This window comes from Tribolium madens, unplaced genomic scaffold (assembly GCF_015345945.1).
Source record: "Tribolium madens isolate multiple individuals breed KSU strain unplaced genomic scaffold, Tmad_KSU_1.1 Scaffold_91;HRSCAF=231;Tcas5.2_LG7, whole genome shotgun sequence".
In the NCBI taxonomy this organism is placed as follows: Eukaryota; Metazoa; Arthropoda; class Insecta; order Coleoptera; family Tenebrionidae; genus Tribolium; species Tribolium madens.
In genome coordinates, this window is record NW_025401063.1 from 7069794 (window position 1) to 7089541 (window position 19748).

Consider the following 19748-nt stretch of genomic DNA (forward strand, 5'->3'; position numbering starts at 1 on the left):
AAAAAAGGAATCATTTTCTCCGAAACCGTTACTTTGCGGACCTATGTTTAATACGAATTTTTGGTTTGTTTTGGTTCATACTATTACCTTCTGAAATATTTTACATTCTTTTCTCTAACACCCTGTATTACCAAAATACAAATTTTGAAAGTACAATAAAAGGTGTTCCCCTGTAAATAAAAATTGACCTGTTTCAGGATTGTCTAATACCTATTTGTTTATTTTTCTGAGACATCCTGGGTGACTCATTTTTAATAAAATCACCTTGTATTTATTTTTTCAATATCGGAAGCTTAAGCTTAGAAATATTTGAGATAGTTTGAAATCACAATAAAAGCTAAACTTTCATACACTCATTATCTTTGAAATAATTGACTGTAGATATTTCGTCGAATGCCCGAGACAATCACGTTATGCGTGTCCCTTCTTTAGCGTTAAAACCAGATGTGAGATTTTCCAAACTGATAAATCATATTTAATAATATAGGAATATATAAAGTACATTTGGTCATACAATTGCACAGAAAGAGATATCTATGATTACCCTATAGTGTTTGACCTCAAGGTAAATGAATCTTTAATAAACCAACAGTACATACTTTAGGTCCGACAGTTAATAACTGTTTGTGTCACTGCCGTTGAAAATATCCCCCAAACAAGAAAATTGATGACCGCTATTTCGTTCCTTAATTACACAAAAAAATTAATGATCTTAAACGCCATCTTAAAGAAAGCGGTTAAGGATATCCTTTCAACAGGTGCTTGACGTCTCAGCTCGTTTTATGACTGTAACTAATATCTTTAGTTTCTTAATTTGGCTCTTTGCCGTTTTACAGCGGAAATAAACGATTCTTTCACTAATTCTCAAGTTTGATTGCTTTCGTGTTTCTTTAATTGGTTTTTTTGGTTACGAAAATTTTATTTTTCAATTCACTCGCAACAAACAATCAAGTGTAGAGTTTGTCCCTCGAGAATCGCTCGGAACTAGCCTATTAACTATTCAGTTATCAGATAACACTGCGAGGGAGGAAACTATGTCTATTGTCTGATACTCATGAAACGGATTCTTATCCAAAATTCTGATATTAACGTCAAGGGAAAGGGGTTCAAATATGGATCAGAAAAACTCCCAAAGCCACCCTTCAACTGGCCACCTTTCGATCTTATCACTCGGGCATGTATTATACATTAAGACAAGGCTTTGTTTGCCGATAATGTCGCATTTAATGGCGGATAATATTAAAAATGACTTACTAAATAATAAATCGATTCGTGAGTCGACTGCTTGCGTGGGATTTTTACTTAGATTTTGTCGCGATAACTAATGATTGTCTTACATTTCAACCGGGTTGTTCTATATCTATACAGAACGTATAATTACAAAGGACAATGCTTCCCATTGTTTTTGCGTCATTTTTTATTTAGTCACAATTAAAATAATATTTACAATTATTATATTATAATTACATAAGTGTTATTATTTATATTAGTTAAGTCTACAACCTACATAATACATATACTACAAGTATTTTCAAATATGCTGATGTCAACCAGAGTCAAAACCTTTATTTATCATTAAATTTTATACAAAAAATAAATTACAAGATCCTTAGGTATTGTCTAATACTTTATTAATTTTAATCTTTTGCTATATTCAGTCAAAAAATTTACTAAAATTTGTGGCTTAAAGCTCTTTACGTGTCAAAAAATTAAAAGTGATAGTGAGGCAAATAATTCAACCGAATAAAAGGCAAAATCTCGAATGCTGATGATCTACAATCATCCAGAAATTCTGAAGCAGCAAAAGGGACAAAAAAGAGACAGCAGTGGTAAAGGTCAGGGTAAAAGTAAAAATGTTTAAGCGAGTTAACAGTTAACCTTTAAAGAACACACTTAGCACCTGTAATAATTTTTCCAACGATGTAGACTTTTTTAATTATCCTTCCTTCTCATCTTTTAAAATGTCTGTCAAACGTGTACTTAAAGTCGTTATAGAATTGTTTGTTTGTATAATTTTTTTTTTGTATAATTGAGCACACTTTGTAAATGGTACCAAACCATAAATAAACTATTATTAACAGTTAAAATTAACAAGAGTTTTTACTCCATACCAGAAGGTAAAACTTTTACTTGGTCGTTTAGTCATAAAAGGGTTACTTTTGTGACGTTTGCGGAAAAAATATTTGTCTAATTATATTTTATTTTATACTGTACGGTAAACTTTTTAGATGTCAAAAAGTGTCCACAATCAAAAAAAAAACTCTTTTAAAATTGCAAGGATTACAAAACAAGAAAAACTGAAAGCAGTATTAAGAACTATGGCTATTTCGCATTATGAAACTACATGATTTGTCGATTAATTACCTTATACTTAAAACTAAATAAAAAAAAATCTTTAGGAATAAGTTTAATGAAATAAAGGGTAAATTGCTTGTGTTGATAACTATTTTACGAACTTTCTAAAATGTTATTTTGTTGATGGGGTGGTACTTTTCAAAAAAAGTTGGAAATTATTGAATGATGCTTGATGGAGCTTGCAAGGATATTACCTTGAAAAACAAAATTTTATTTTTCAGATTCTGTGAGTTTCATAATTAGGTAGATTTTTTCTGAATTGCCCTCGTATTTATATTTTATTTTCCTTATTCTTTATCTTTATATTCTTATATCTTTGTATTTTAAATCTTTTTATTCTAATTTGAAAGACTTGCAGTTGACGTGAAGTTATGCATAACTGTGCAAGATTATTAAAAATACGTATTGTTGCAGAGCATATTTTCTATAGATAACAGTTTTATGGTCGTTTCTTGAATACTCGGCCCCACCTATATCGAAAATGAAATGAGGTGAATTCATTAAAAGGCCACAGCAGTTAGTTTACTTTGTATCACGCTAAGGGACCCACACCCGCCTAGAGAGAGCCACCGCTCCTAGAGACATCTCACGGGAGCCGCACCTCATCTACGTAGTGTCCGCAGTGCTAATTTACTTACATTCTCGCCGCTTCCTATCAGTCGTCTCATCTGCACCACAACTTTGCTGGAAATGTATGAAAAAAAGTTATTTATGAGAGCGGCGGCATTGGGAATTGTAGAATTAGAAGTGGCGAAGCACGTGCTACGTTACGCTGCATGATTACGGCATCCGCTCCGTCACGCGTCAGATATTCCGCAACCCTTCACAAGACGCACGTCTTAAGAAAGCGGACAGGAAGCTCAACACATATGCCACTTTGTCTCGTTAACAAAAGCTTTAAACATTTTACGATGCTGCTCAGATCCTGTAATTTAGCTAAAATATTTTAAATATTTTTTATTTAATTTCAGTAGGTATACATGTAGACATAATTAAGAAATATAATTAATGATCTATTGAGAGAAATAGAAATTAAAAACATGTGTTTAATAAACTTAAACAATTATTTATCTTGTTACAACATCAAATAAAAATTTAGAAATAAAAGATCAACCGAATTAAAATAATTATGAGTACTAAAGCCAAATGAATATGTGATTATTTGTGACAATTGTATTATTAATGATGGTGTAATTCAAAAATTTTCATTCAGTAAACTTAATCTCTACGTGAACAATTTGATTGAACTGAAAATAATTACAGGTAAAATATAAAGGTGCTAAAGTCCGATACTTTCATATGAAAATTGTAATCAATAATAATAACAACAATAATCCGGTGGAAAATTCTGTCAATCATTATCCTGTTTACACATGGCTTAGGATTAGAGGCAGTAGCTTTATTAACGATGTTATAATTTATAGGAACTCTCCTACTCAAAATTAGAAAAAACTATAAATAATCATATTAATATTGTTGTATTAGTTTTTTCGAAGACTTTTGTCGTTGCTAGATCGGTATATCTCCACCAGACCATAAGGGCACGCGTCCTATCGTAATCACTGAAGGAGAACATCTCAACGGTCTCGTGTCTTATGTTGTAATTCAAGGGCTGCCTCAAACAGGTCATATGGCAATTTAAAATTAGCCGTTAAAAAGTGGGGGTTGCGTCTTCTAAGATGATTTTTAAAAATAAAGGGACAAGGCGTTTTAGTTCTTCAAGAACCGTTCTGTGTGTAAGAAAGACATTTTTATAATTATTTTGCTTTCTACGTAATGTTAGAAATCGGTGTGCATTATTTAATGTGTGATAGTAGGTTTTTAATTAGACATTATCAGTAAGTATTCTCTTTAATTATTATTTCATTTATTGAATAAAATACAACATTCTCATAAACTAAGAATTTAAGTACCTATTATAACAATTTATTTTACTGACAAAATTATCAATAACATCACATAAATAAACAGATTTCAGTTCATCAAAGATTTATTCTAAATATAACTACAAATGCCATTCACTTATTATCTATCAATTATATCTCAGACAGATAGTATAGGTATATAGGTTGTACGTTTCATTCTAAAGATATAATAATTTAAATTTAATTGAAGCCATTTATAGACTGCATTTACATTCACAGTAACTACGAGTATTTATAGAAAATTGTCTAAACATTAAATTAATTTAAAATTTATCCATGTACAAATTTAATTTAAGCATCAGTGTGGTAGGTATAAGTTTTATTGTTTTGAGAATTTTTAAGAGTTAGTCTGGCCATTATTAATTTTTAGTGAATATATAATAAATTAATTATTTACTATAAGCATTTGGTCTGCGCAAAATTTGTTATAGCACACCGAAAAAAAATAATTACTAGTGTTTAATTGTTTTTAATTACTAAGCTACTATGCGTAAATTTGTGAAAAAAATCATTTGGAGGTGTGTGTACCTGAATATTTATTTTATATTATTGACTTTTGAACAATATTAATGGAATACATTAAGAAAATTGAGCTTGAACATAATAATTGGAAAATTAAAAACTGTCATCGTGCGGTCCGAGATGATTAATTAAATTTGATTTGTTTGCCAACAAAACAATTATCCCGTGTGCACAAAAAAGGACGATTAACTAGTAAATGTAAATAATAAATAAATTGGCCGAACGACATAAATAAAATTAATATGAAATAAAAAATTGCTCAATATATTTGTGCATAATTAATTAAAAAGGGTTAAATTTTTATACCACTCAATGAACACAATGTAAAACCGTAAAATGTATTAATAGGTGTCATTACGCTACCCATTGAAAAAGTGGAACTGGGAAAAAAGTGCAACTTTTTTATTTTTTAACTGCACAACTCTGGACACCTGTTGTTGGCTGCTATTGATGGAAATCAATATTCTGTGTCTCAGTTAACATATGCGCTAGTTTAAGCGGACGTTGCATATCGATGCTCATACGATGCCACCCTCAATAAAATAAAGAGCCGAAGCTTGTCTTCGAGAAAATTAATAGAATTATTTTGGTCACCAGATGGCCACTTTACCAATTAAATCGCGACTAATACATTCAACAAGAAATACGAGATGACCCACCAAACCCAAACTATAATTTAAGCCGGAAAGAGACATTGACCAATATTCCAAATAATAAACAAAAGTTTTGCAAATCTGCTGAAAATCACCACCTAAATCAAAAATATGTTAACATTTTTTAAAATAATAAAATATAAAATCTATACGTAGATGAAAATAAATTAATTATTTTTTTTATTGTATTATCTTAGTTTACTTAAATGTTGAAAAGGCTTTAACCGATTATGTTTAAATTTGTTTGAATTTTCAGTCGATATTTATTTAAGAGTTTTTTTTTTTATAAATACAGGTGCGCCAGAACTACTCGCGCTCCAAAGAAGGTAAGGTAAGATACCAGAAACATGAAAAAAATGTAAAAAAAATTATCTATAAAAATTTCGAAGTTATGAGAGTTGACTTATATCAAGTTTTTTTTCTACAGGCTATTAGAATAGGAAACAAGGAAGCTGGATCCTGTAAAAAAATTGTCATAAAAAATGTCAAATGCCAAAAAATAAATGTCAAAATTTTTTGACAGATAGAATTTTTTGGAACCTGTTCCTGGTATCTTACCTTATGTAGCATTTATTTCTGGGGTGCGAGTTCTGGAGCACACTACAGGTAGATACAATACATAAAAAAATATAACAAAAAGAAGTTGGTTAGTTTTGTTTAGATCTAAATTAGTAATTGATTATCGTTTTAAAAACTAAATGAAGCTGAAAATAATCAACTTTAATTGAATCAGCAGAATTTAAAAAAGTTTTAATTTAACGAATCAAGATTTTGAAAATTTATTTTCCGATGGATTTTATTTTTGACCTCGATTAAATATTTATAAATTATTGAATAAAACAAAACTTTGATTCCGTCACGCTTTTTCTGTCGTCATGACTCATGTGTTAATTCTGTGAGTTGAGCCGGTGTCCGCAGGACTTGAGAGGGAGCCACCGATCGGCATCCTTGGCGTCGCGACGCTGCTCATGCGTCCCCCCACTCCTTGATAATGCCTGATAGTGTGCTAGAAGACGGGCATTCATTGCTATGTATCCCAAGTGTCATGATTCCTATATTAAGTGTTCGCGCCTTTTTAAACTTTAAGAACAAATTATAAGGTAAGACAATAGAAATATTTTTCTATAAATCCTCACACTTTCCATAATTTTTTTTCTTAAAATTGTCCTTAATCCCTACACTTCTTAAGTTTATCGCAAGTGAAAGTGAAACGAAAAACGTGCCGGTAAATCAAGCTGAGTAAATAAAGTTAGTTATAACTGAGAGTGTCAATAAAACACAAAAATTAAAAAGCGTTTAATTAAAAAAATGTGTCCCCAAATTGGGCTAATTAAATTATTGGCATTAAATGTCAATATTAGGCTATAAAATAAAAATCATCAAGTGAACAGGAATAAAATTGTGAGTAAACAAATTAAAATTCGTGTTCGGGGTTTAATTTTTTTTGGGAATTTTTCACGATGGACATTATTAAAAAAGTGAATGTGAAAAGACTGTTTAAACAATTAATAAACAACTTAATACACAATATTTAAATAGCTCTTGCTAACGTGAAGTAACGTTAAAAAAAGGGATTCTTGTTGGTGAAGTGTCCGTCGATCCCCGAGCACGAGTTTAACCACAATTCTTTTCCATTTATCATTCAGTGTGCAATCTCAAATCCTAGAATAATATTTTTCCAATAGCTATTCCATCGATTCAGACAAAACCATCCCTCTTTCAATACAAAACTACTAAAAGCCTGATTTAAAGTTATCGAACCATACTTCAGTTTTCTATCGCATCGAGTTTTTTGTGCTTATTGTAGAGAGAATCCCGATATAAAAACAATGAAACACATAGAAAGTAATGCCACCATCAAGCTAAAATACGCTGAAGTATGACTCGATGACATATTTATTTCTTATTTAAATTGCACGTGATTTGTCGCTAATTTTTGCGTAAGTCTGAGGATGAGCGCAAATCGCGCCGTAGCGCTGCCCGGAACAGTTTCAGGCGCGGGTCGTTTTCCGGGTGCGAACAGCGTTAATAAACAATGAAACCGAGAGTCGTTCTTTAAAAATCTTAGTAGCTACTTAAAAATACGACTTAATTAGGGCTTCCCCTCCGGGGGCGTGGCGAATCTGGGGGGTGGGGATGGCAGACGTCGGCGCGCGTCGTTCCCCTGCGACGTCTTGTGTCAGTCGTCGGCAGGCCTCCTGCAACGGCGCCGTCTTTCCCCAAAGGAGCGCCTTAAACCCATGTCTTAGCTAGACGCCTTCACTCCTTCGGTATCCTTCGTGGCGTAAGGACACGTTCAGAGTCCTGCGCAGGATAACCAACAACTTTGCCGACGCTCAACTCTATTCAGACTTTAACTCCGGGACTGACTCGACTTACCACTTATCCTTAACACTTGTGTTTGTGCTTCTGAAGCGGCCTTCTTCGGGAGTGTGGCGCGAGACTTTTTCTTAAAACATTTCTGGCTTCGACATGGACTTTAACATTTTGTGATGAATTTTATTATGGATTATGTTATGTAGATTTAAGGTAATACTTGCATGGTTGTTCAAGTGCAGTGACCACTAGAGCCCCTCGGTTTTATTTTAACACCACACAACAATAAATCTGCAGGAAAACTAAAACAAATTTTCTTGAATTTTCTTGAATTTATTTCAACATCGCCATATCCTGCAAACATTTTAATTTGAATACGAACTGTCCCACTCAATAATGCTTTTGTGCAATTTTAAAATTTCTAATCAAAACATTTTTATTTAACTACAACACAAAATTGTAGTAGTTCAGTTCTTGTTGAATGCATGCAATTTTACGAAATCTGATATTTTTAAACAAGTGCAAAATTTTCGCATTTTAAATTTCTATCACTATTTCTACTACAACTACAAAAAAGCAATTATTTTGCTTACCGGAAAAAAGTTGATGTTTTTCTTTCGCCACCTAATTTTCGACTGATCGACTTCCCCTTACTTGTGTCGGCTTTATAAGTAAGAACCACCCTAATAACGTCCGTTATATCAAGAGAACAATGCCGTAAACAGAATAAAGGGGTAGTTTTGCTTTTATTCGTGTTCACTGTGTAAACCTGTTTACCTCCAAATTAAAAAATAAGTCTAAAAATAGGGGAGTCGGCCTGACTGAGTGATCAAAAAGTTTACTTCTGCATGCAACTCAAAATACGGAATTGTTTTCAGTACCAAAAATAGTCAAAATTCTAAAACTGTTTAGTAGAAATTAATAGATGGGCGGAACAAAATTTACTGATATTTTTGTATATTTTAAAAAATAAAAAATTTAAAATAAAAAAGAAGTGAAAATATTTTGTTTTAGCCTGTGGTCGTTATTTTTAATTACATAGGCAACACATAATACACACATGTGGTAAAACGAGTAGCGGATGACCTTGTAAAAGCAAACCTCTATCGAATAAATTGAAGTGAACACCCCTGTAATAAAAAGCAAACAAAGTTTTATTTTATTAAAAAAATTACTGATAAACGTGGTGCGAAAATCAACCGAAAAACAGATAATACACTCATATAATAATGTTGAAAATTAGCTTTGATTACACAGGCCGCTAAAAATTTACTCGGCCGGCCAATATCCGGGTTAATTATTAAATACAATATCTGTTTCAATTACATTAATATTCACGCATATTTGGCACTGACCTACCCTGTGTGTACTACAACATTGTGAAGTGTAAACAGAGAACAGCAATCAACAACTTTACAGATGTAATCATCAAAGTTGACTGTGAAAAGAGATTGCAAATCCTTTTAGTCGCTGATATTTGCTTGCAGGAGAAGACTTGCGACTTGTAATTTTTACGCGTTTGTTTGGCCTGCCGGTAAACCGATTTGCTAAATTAATAATGTTTAAATTAAAAGGGTAATTAATCGGGTCCCAAACTATACGTTAATGCATTTTGGTTTATAACTGGCGATATCAATCGACATTGAGCATCAATGACACCCCCACCCTCTGTACATAATTTGGTCACTAGTTTACACATTATGGTTAATTGCGGTCAACCACACAATTGTTCATTAAATGTTACGCGTCAGTACACGTGCATGACACGTGTAGTGCGAAATGCAAACACCGCCGGTGTAAGCCGCGTTCTTGGCCACTTTTCTTGTTTAAATGGTAATAACGCGCTGGCGGCTTGTGGTGTGAGTCGTAATATGTGTTGCCTAGATAAGACTGACTGCGCTCTTGGTTGTCTACGTTAGCCGACTCTAAAATTGTTCACAAAAATGAGGTTTTACTGGGTGCGTGTATGGATGTATGAATTTCTCACGTGGCATTAGTTGCAATTACCGGTGAACATATCCGGTGCGGAAATAGCCCGCACCCGCCCCATACGCAAGCGCACGCAATACTATCACCACTTACTGTTTCGACTTACCACCCGCTAATTGCTAATGTACATATTGCATTCACAACTATATCACTGATGCTGACGGCGGAAGGTCACGGGAGACAGAATTTAATATTTTTTCTCTTATTCGTGGGAATATATAAATAATTTTCATTAAGCAATAGTTTTGCCCAATAAAATCTGAGATAATAATGCTCATAACTAATGGTTTTTGATAAAATATAATCTTTCAAACAAAGTTTTATTATCATATATTAAAAATAAGAATAACATTAGCTAGGTTCCATTAATAACCAAGCAACCATCACTACATTCAATACACTTTCACGCAATTCCATGTCATAATCTATATCTTACAATAAAATTGCAAAGCGATAATACCCACATCAAGCTAAATTGCAAGAAGGGTGGGTATACAAGACGACACATTTTCAAATGCCTAAAGCATTTAAAGAGTTTGTATTAGTAAATATTAGAAAAACATTAGAAATAAAATTAATTGTTTCTATTTATACAATTTATACAATGAATAAACTTAAACATAAACATAATATACCCCACAAAAATAATAAACCAAAAAATAAAAAAAAACAGATTAAAATAAAGAAGAATTAAGTTATCTATTTGCAAGTATGGAAAGAGAAAGTTATAAATGTTTGTACAGTTATTAGTTATTATATAGTTAAAAACTGATTTATAACAGATTACACCCACTAATATTTTTTTGGTTATAAAGTATAAAGTTAATTTCTGGCCAGTTTTATTTTAAAGTAAAAAGTCGACGTCAATCAAAATCGCTTAATTATTTTATATAATTGAAATTTATTTTTTTTTAAGTTAGTTTATTCCTACCAAATTTCAAGATTTGAAAATTTTGTTATCAACTGGTAAAAAGTAACATTTTAAACAAATTAGAAAAGACTTTCTAAAACCTATATTCTTATATTCAGGTTTAAAATTAGCATATTATTACTTAGATTTTGTTTAAATTTTTGGACAAAACACTATACTATGAGAACAAAATAATAAATTAACAAGCTGCACTGGACTTATCTTGGACGCATATCAGTGTTTCAAAATGAGAAGCTTATTTTACCACATTGATACAAAAAATATTGTAATTCATAAAAGAGTCAATGACCGAATTCTTTAATTAAATTAATTATAAATAATGCCTTTAATTAATATGATTACGTTGTTAATATTAGTAGCTGAAAATCTAATTCAACAATAGTTTTATTTTTAAATGTTTATACTTTTGTAATTTAGAATTATATATGATGCATTTATTGGTTCTAGAATAAAAAAGAACATTTATTCGGACTTGAACTTTTTATTAATGAAATAATAAATAAAAATTACTTATAAATTTGACGACTTGTAATAATTATCCTTTTAGCGACACAATTTGTTAATACAATAAAGAGATTAGATAGTTCTAATCTTTGTTGGGACATAAATATCTATATTTTGCCGTCCGCATTAGAATATTTACCATGTGTCGTTAATTCTTGGAAATGTGATATAATTTGTTTCGCCATGAATAGACAAGCAATTGCGCTAGTTATTGCAGTGTTTCGAAAGAGATGCACAAAATCCTATAAATAGACCAAACAAAACTGTAGTCTGTACACCTTTAAACACGTCAGAAATCTAAAGAGGTTAATTCGGTATTGATTAAATAAAATTAGAAATTTAAATTCTCATCATGCGGGTCGAAATCTTTCGACAAACAAAAAGAAACCTTTCACGTATTGTTAATTTCGCATTGTCCTAATTTAAATGAGGATGAAGAAACATTTCGGTTCAACAACACCACTTATTTTAACGCGTAGCCATCTGTTTTTTCTATCTGCAAGTTTTCAGCCGAAAGTAATTTGACTCAAACATCCTCCAGATAAATCGAGATAAAACAAGAAATTCTATACAAGGGGGTGGAGGAACTAAATTCGATATATTTTAATCAGTTTGAAGGAATGACTAATTTTGCGTTTCTTTTCCAGACTAAGTAAATGGAATCAAACTTATCAATACCAACCCTCCCTTTGAAATAAAAGGTAAGTTTTTGTTTCTTTTCATTTTTTACTGTTTTGATTAATTTTAAATAAGTTCGCGGAAGCGAATAATTTCAAAGCAAACCAAGTCCTTCAAGAGTAAAGGATTAAACTTGCAGAATCCAAAGAGGCTTTTAAGCGAATTCGCGGGGAGGCGAAGCTACTTTTATGTAGGCCGAGTTCGATTAGAATAATCAACGTAGAAGAAATTAACATTTTTAAAAATGATAATGTACCATCATAAAGGAAACGGAAAAAGTCGCGCTTATCGCACTTATGGCGATTGTTCCTAATTGGAATTTTTGCAATTAATTAGCACTCAATTCACCACAATTTTACTAAATTTCGGGCGTATCAGTGTCTGCGACCGTATACAAACCAAATCAATGTAATTATATCGTAATTCGATAATCAGATTTATCTGTTCAAGGCTAATTGGTCATAAACCAAATAATGGACGCTATTTGACTGCACCGATCTGAGTTTTGACGCCGGTTCCAAAAGTCAAATCAATCTGAAAATTTCACAAGTGTCAGCAATCTTCATTTTATAAAGCGAATCCTTATACAGTTTTCATTGGAGACAAGTCTTCCGTGACACGAGGCGTGGTCTCACTATGAAGATGTTAGATAATTCTTAATGTGTTTCTTTTATATTTTATAACGTGTCCGCCAGAAAAATCAATAGTTTTGTTTGTATGAAACAACCAAAAAATGCCAGACGATTTTCTTGGAGCCAATCGTTATATCACTTATATCAGAATCGAATCTTTATCGTATCGTCTTCGCTTCTCTGTCTCGTCGAGCGCACACCTTCCAAGTTTCCGGTGGAATTTCATTGGCCTGAAACGAGTCAGCAAGCGCGAATCAAATCTTTTTACATAACATGCTCATTGCTAAACCTCATTTTCTACTTTGTTGTCTTTATTATGGGAGTGATTAGCGTATGGCGTCGCAGCATCGTGCCGTGACAATAAGGTTATGGACCTGTTGACCATCTAGTATAGATCCTGTGCTATTATGAGAATCCAACAGAAATCGCTTGACAACAATCGCTGTTTTTCTATAGAAAATTGCTCGTTGCTAATGAATGCCGCGACCGAGCTGAACTTGGCAATTCTTTTATCCGCAACGTTCGTCACAGTGTTTCCCCTAAACAAATCATCCTTTTCACGACGATACCTACTAGAAAAGAAAAGTTATTTTGTCATGATTCACACAGATTGATGCATGATGGTTGGGTAAAAAAAATCTAGGACGTACGTAATTGTAAATCTAATTAAAATCTGAGGTAAGAGATGTAAATTTCCTGTTGTCCGGACAGGAAGCACGCTAGGATGGAGACATTATTGTTTGAATATATTGTAAGTGGGACTTGGAAAAATGTTCGGATCATTCAATGAACAAAAGCAAGAAATTGCAAATTATAAACAGGAAAGAGATAAGGACGCTAAATTACGATCTGTTTTGTTGATTACAACTACATTGCCTCTATCATTTATTTTATTCAATGCGAGACCAAACGAACAACTGGGCGCAGGACCTCATTTGCAGGCTTGCCTAGCGATGACGAAAGCTTTATCGTCGTTTCTTTGTTTCAAATTCAATTTCTCTCAATTATTGGATTAAATTGGTTTATTCGCAAACCTTACAAAAGTGACCACTTTTATGACTAAATGTCACTAGTAAAAGTTTTACTTTTCAGCCACGGAGTAAAAATTCTGTTATTGCGGCTTAAGCGGTTTGCTTTTACCATTGCATGATTGACATTTACCGATGTGGTTTCTTTTTTGTTATTTCGCTGCTTTAGCAATTTCTGGAGAGGTACAATGTAAATCATCAGCATTTAACATTTTGCACTACTAACTGCACTAGTCATGCACTAGTTAAATTAATAAACTCTTTCAAAAATCGCAACACAAAACCCAATACTGACGCGTGATGTTTGTTGTTATGATTTATGTGTTGTTATGATTTCATTACTTGTAGCGTCCTGATTACTTTGTTCATTTACTTGCTAATTATAGGTAGCAGTTGTTTGCGGATAAAATCGTATATGTTATTCAGAATAATATTAATTTAATTTTTTTTAAGCAAAAGTTCAGTTAATATTACAATTACTATATAGGTAACATTAATATTTTTTTATTAAGAACTACTACTAATTTAAACACTTTTTTGCATTGGGTTTTTTACTTATTTTTTAATTTTTTTTAATTTTTGGCTATCATTTTTTTTAATCTTTGTTAAAATACATATTAACAATATGTATTTGCTGAATTTTATAAATATGTAGGTATAACAATGACGTTTAAAAAAATTAGACATTATAAAGTTTTTATTTTTATTCGTAAAGCTAGTGAATTTTTTAAAATATTTAATTTGGATAAGTACATATTTTTAATTTTAAAACATGTATGTAGTTGTTTGGCACCTTACATCTCACTACTGCTCGGTTTCTAACTGTAGGTATATAACCAGGTAGCAAATATTTTCAAGCGGGTGATCTGTGCCTCCGAAGTTTCATTCATGACGCTAGCTTCACATAAGCTATAGTTCCCACTGCAGTCAATGTATCGCAGTTCTTCTTCTGGAAAAAACTTTGATCACCTTTTTGTTTTTAATTAAATTGTATAGTATTTATAAGTATAAGTATTTGGGTATTTTTCATTTTTTTTAATGAATAAAATTGTTGTTTAAAATAATTAAACTAAAACGTTTACAAAAATTAATTGAGATATAGTTTGGATTTTAAAAATAAGATATAATAGGTAATTAGTCTATTCCATTAAATATTTAGGTATTTTGACGGTAAATTCAAAAATTAATTTTGTTGTTTTTTGTTTAATTTTTCTAAAATAAAAATTGTGTAATCAAGCAGATAACCACCTCTATTTTTTGTCAGATTTAAAAGGCTTATTTCCTCATTCAATTTGATTCCACCAACCACAATTTGCGGCGCCGCGTCTTGTTCCGATACGACCCGATAAGAAGTCTGCATTATTGGCAAAACTAGTAAGGGGTAACGTAAGGGGTAAAACACATCTGCTAGGTAACCCTCCCCTTAAAAGAAATTACCACCTGGTCGGTGCCACGGTCTACAAACAAGGGCGATCTGATCCGCGTCCAGATGTCTACTTCGTGGTTCTTACACGCGCATATGCCACCACATGACTCCTTATCGTCACAAATTAAACTATGACGTCGGAAAACACCAGGAAATGTTTTCAACCACACAAAAGCAAATACAAAAGAGCCGTTTGACCGCAAAAGATACATATTGAAAACGTTTTATCCAAGTTGCGTTTTTCCGTAATTCAATCTTGTTTGGCTCGTACCATTTGTCTGTCCAGATTGCGCTTATATTGTAGTTCTAAGATAGCAGATGCGGTGTAGAATGTCTTTTTAAATCGATGATGGGTGTCAATACGCAAAGAAACCACTAAAATATCGAATATCCATGATCGATCAAATTCCAGACATGGATAGCTTTAATTCCATTATACTCGGAATGATAAAGCTCTTGAAAACACGACAATCACAGCAATTGGACGTTTATTATGTCACGCCGCACTTCTTAGGGCTTGAGCCCTTGTCGGTGGCTTTTATTCAGGTGAAAGATGATGACCGATTAGAGGCCCTCCTTCAGAAAATAAAAGCCTCAGATAGAAATAAACAACCACAAAAGAATTTTTAAAGTCTTTATTCTCAAAACTAGCATAAGAAGCAAGGTGAAGAAGTTAACAAAACAATATTCTGCGTTCTCCCCCACTTAATGAGGTTACTTTGAAAAATTAAAATTTATAATTATCTCAGATTTGTTCGAGTTAAGATAATTTATTTGACGGGAAGTTAGATAACAATAACGACATAACAACAAATGTATTAATCGCATCTCACGATGACTTCTACAGCGTGAATCCTGGCTAGCTAATGCTTCTCGGAGCGTGTAGTTAGCGGATATCCTTAAATCCACCTATCATATCCGCCTCCGGATTTCGCCTCTGTGTGGATTTACGACTGGAAAAAATGTTCTTTATTAAATGAGCTTAAATATTTACTAACTATCGAGTCGAGTCAACGAGATAAATTTTGTAGAAAATTACACATTTGACATCAAAAAGGACATAAAAGCATGTGTGAGCTACTTGTGGTTATTATCGCTGACGAGCACTCGACTGGTTCCGAGCTTTGCCGCGATATTCTCGAGAGGGCGCTTGTGTCACTTTTTACAAGGGCCCACATACAGAACAATTTAACAAGTTTACCAAATTATTGCAGAATTTATTAAGATAGTTAAGTGGATCAGTGTTGTGATTAATCTCGGCCATTATAATAACCACGTCAAGTGCAAATAAGTAGGTACAGACTATCGTTCTAGGATCAGTCTACAATGGTAGAGATTCCTCAAGGATTACAAAGGCCAAGTTTAGAGAAACGCGATATTGACAAAGTTTGCGACACTTCGACTTACCGCATCATCACTCCAAGACCCCTCACATAACTTGGCAAAAAAGGATTTTTTCCAAAATTAATTACAGTCGCCCTCTGGAAAGTTTCTTAACTAATTAAACCATGTCCGAGATAAATTACTTTATAACTTGAGAATTGTTCGATTCGCAAGCTATTTCCCTGAATTAATCAAGAAGATACAATTACAAGTTAAAGAGCGAGTCTTAAACTTCAATTTAATTAATCCCGACGGACTCGCAATACCAGAACTTTAAAAATACAGGTGGCTCAGTGACGTCACTCAAGACGTCACTCTTGAGGGGTCGCCTTACACAACCACCTGCTAATCTTTACAAACCGCTCCAGTCGTCCATGCAGGTTTTCTCTAGACCTTTGTATGAATGGGGGCCTCCTCCCAAGGTGTTTATCTTTTGTGCTTATCTGTCACACCTGTATACAGTCGGTGTTTCTTTAAAGCTCGCGTAATGTTTCGACTTTATAAATTATTCAAAAAAATGAGACAGATGGGACGACAGTTTGACGATCATCGCTAACCCTTTTACCTTCAATTTACATAAATAATGACAAAAATTTTGACAGCAGTAATAATTTTTCTCTCTGAATATTTAATAAGGAACTTAGTCGGAACTTCCTAAAGATTTATCAAGGAAGCGAATAAGTTAGAAGCCAACTGTTGCTTCTCGGGGTGTAAGGTTTCTTATAAGAAAATCCCGAGGAAGAATGCGCAACAGGTGGATACTTCATGATTTCTTAAGTTGTTTAAACGGCGAACAAGGAGTAATGGCCCACCATTAGCTTTCTCGACTCGGCGCCCCTAATAAGACGTTATTAGCCTTTCAATTATTAAACGTCTTGAAAATAAGGTTACAGCTGTGGCCACAACTGCTCATTATTTTCTTTCTTGAATCATTAAGAAGGCAAACAAGCGGCGATTTATGAACAAACAAACAAGATAGTATACATAATATATTATGTAGAATTGTGCTTTCAGTAATTTGTCAAATTACATACTAATTTGTTATTAAAATTTTAAAATTTTTATAATTTTGCCTAGGTAACAGGTGCTATAAACAACAATAATAAATATTTTTATATTTTTAAAGCACATGTAAATTATGTAGGTGTTTCGGAATATCACCGGCTTTTTAATGAATTAAACAACCGGATCAATTTCTGCTAAATAGTGTGGGGGTGATTGATATCTTAACTGTTAACAGTTGCGCTTATAAGATTGAGCCTTGAGCAGTGATAACAAAATCGCACCTGTCTAAGGGTGCCGTGTCGTAAGGAAACAACGGAAGTTGTTCGGCGGAAACGCGGTGCTTGGCGGAAGTGGGTAAGTAGTGAGCACAATGAGCGGTTCCGGTGGCGTGTATTCATAATGTACGGTCGCCTATCATTGCACGATACTCCTGCGAGACATGGGAAAACACCTAAACACCTTCGCCCCATGCAAGGCGTCGATGCTTATCACTTTTGTGCGCCCTATTAATAATTGATTTTATTCCGTGCACGGAATTTTGATAGAAAAAGCGTGACTTATGTGACCAGAGAAAATAATAAACGCCATTAAATATTCAGCGTTGTAATTGCGCTAATAATTGTTCGAAGATAACGTTTGCGTGTGTCCGGGCGCAGGAAAAATTTTCCGGTCAAATCACGGCGTGCTACATGAATGAAATTCTTAGACTTGATCGAGTAGGCTTGGAAATCACGTGTCTCCCGGAGCGAATCGCCGGTAAGGAAACAGAGCGAGAAACCTAATATGTGACGTCAGCGGACGTCTCACAACCTTGAGACCGTTTTCTTACATGTGACGTCACAATTGAACGCATCACTTGAGACGCTCACGTGACGTAATAAAGCGACCGGCAGATGTTCGCGTCGATTATTTGCATGACAAAGAGCATTAAGATTACGCCGCGGCCCGGTGTACTATTATTATTTGTCGAGATCGTAGTGAGCTCCGACAAGGGGGCCGACTTTCTTTTGTTCAAGGAGGGTCAAAAAACAGGGCCCGTGCCTGACACGCGCTTGCTAGATTGTATTTAGTCGAGAGAAGTGCAGATAAAAGTGTAAACGGGAGGCATGGGCGTACTAAAATAATTTTCCTTCATTCATAAACACCCTGTAGATAGATATAGAAAAACTTAAAAAAATATTAATGCGTTTCTAACTGTAGATCTTGAAAATTAATCACATGAGTAAAAGAAAACAAAGTTTCTTGTTTTTGTTACGACAGACGTATCAAACTTTTTATGTTTGTTTCATATTTTTTGTTTAAAAAACGTAATTTTTGGGGACGCCCCTGTTTGGCAGAATGACAGGGCAGCTGCACTGGAAGAGCCCTTCTCATTTCTGCAGCCAGCTGACTTATTCTCCAGGCTGCATAACAAAGACGGCACCCTTCAAATAAATAGAAACTACATAACCTACCCTTCTTCCCCTTATTACTTCAATTTTTCGCCCCTCCATAATTCTTACTTGTTTAGCTCGTGCTGGCTGACTGGATTTTATTACGACCATCTAAGTCTAAGGGTGGATTTGATGCATCGAGGGTTTGTAGGTTAGGGAATAGGGTGCTTTGTGTTAGATGACTAGGTCACTGGTACTATACAATCGGCCGGTGTATAATTTCATCGGTTTGGCTCGTGGTTCATCAATGGAACCATAAATTACACTTACCAAAAATAAATAACTTAATTGCTTGAAAAATCTTGAGAGAGTATAAGAGTTTACGTCCCAATAAATTCAATCAATAAAAATTAAAAGTGAAACACAATGTGTATAAAATTCCGACCGGTGTTGGCATTAAATAACAAATATAAAGCGATGAAATAAAAATAAAATTCATTTTTAAAGTGATACATATTGATGAAAATATTTTAAATAATATAAATTGACAAATGGTGCTCGCCTATATTAAATCGGTTGTAAATTACCTAGCAAAATAAAAACGTTATCGAACAAGACCTGTTGATCGTCGATATTAATTAAAATATAACCTAATTTCACCCCTGCGTTCATTCATATAAAAATTACACACTGATACATATTAAAAATACGTTTATTGTGATGTAATCGCGATATTGCACGAGGGTAGGCAAGTACGTGACGTCATTTTGCATCTGTCGGTGTTATGGTTGAAGTGAACCCTTTTCTTAAGGTGCAAATCTTTCAGGTCAAAGACCTACCAAGTCTCTTTTGTACTATTATATTCTTGAGGTTTCGAGAATCTGCAGGTAAATCTGAATCTGGTTGTTACATTTTCAACTATTTGAAGAAAGGGTGAAGGTGGAGGATGGTGTTTACAAGACGAAATACATCTGCTTGCAAAACACCTTGGTTTTGCATCTGCAAATAATATCTTTTGTCGAAAACTA

General features: G+C 33.4%; 1 protein-coding gene and 1 long non-coding RNA gene across 8 annotated transcripts in view; one reads left to right on the forward strand and one right to left on the reverse strand.

Annotated features, from left to right (window-relative positions):
- The window catches only part of LOC123010786 (homeobox protein prospero), a 72778-nt gene that overhangs the window by 27203 nt on the left and 25827 nt on the right, over positions 1-19748 (forward strand). For 5 of the 7 annotated variants that reach the window (XM_044407901.1, XM_044407904.1, XM_044407906.1 and 2 more), the window contains exons 1-2: positions 6470-6555; positions 11843-11896. The gene's annotated coding sequence lies outside the window, so the exon portion shown is untranslated. Of the gene's footprint in view, positions 1-6469; positions 6556-7651; positions 7985-11842; positions 11897-19748 lie in introns of those variants that run through there. The other 2 variants (XM_044407902.1, XM_044407903.1) reach the window with 2 other exon arrangements.
- LOC123010788 lies at positions 6825-8125 on the reverse strand. The gene is made up of 3 exons (XR_006413111.1): positions 7992-8125; positions 7835-7932; positions 6825-7759 (listed from the first exon to the last, which is right to left on the reverse strand). It is a non-coding gene; the product is annotated as an uncharacterized LOC123010788 (long non-coding RNA).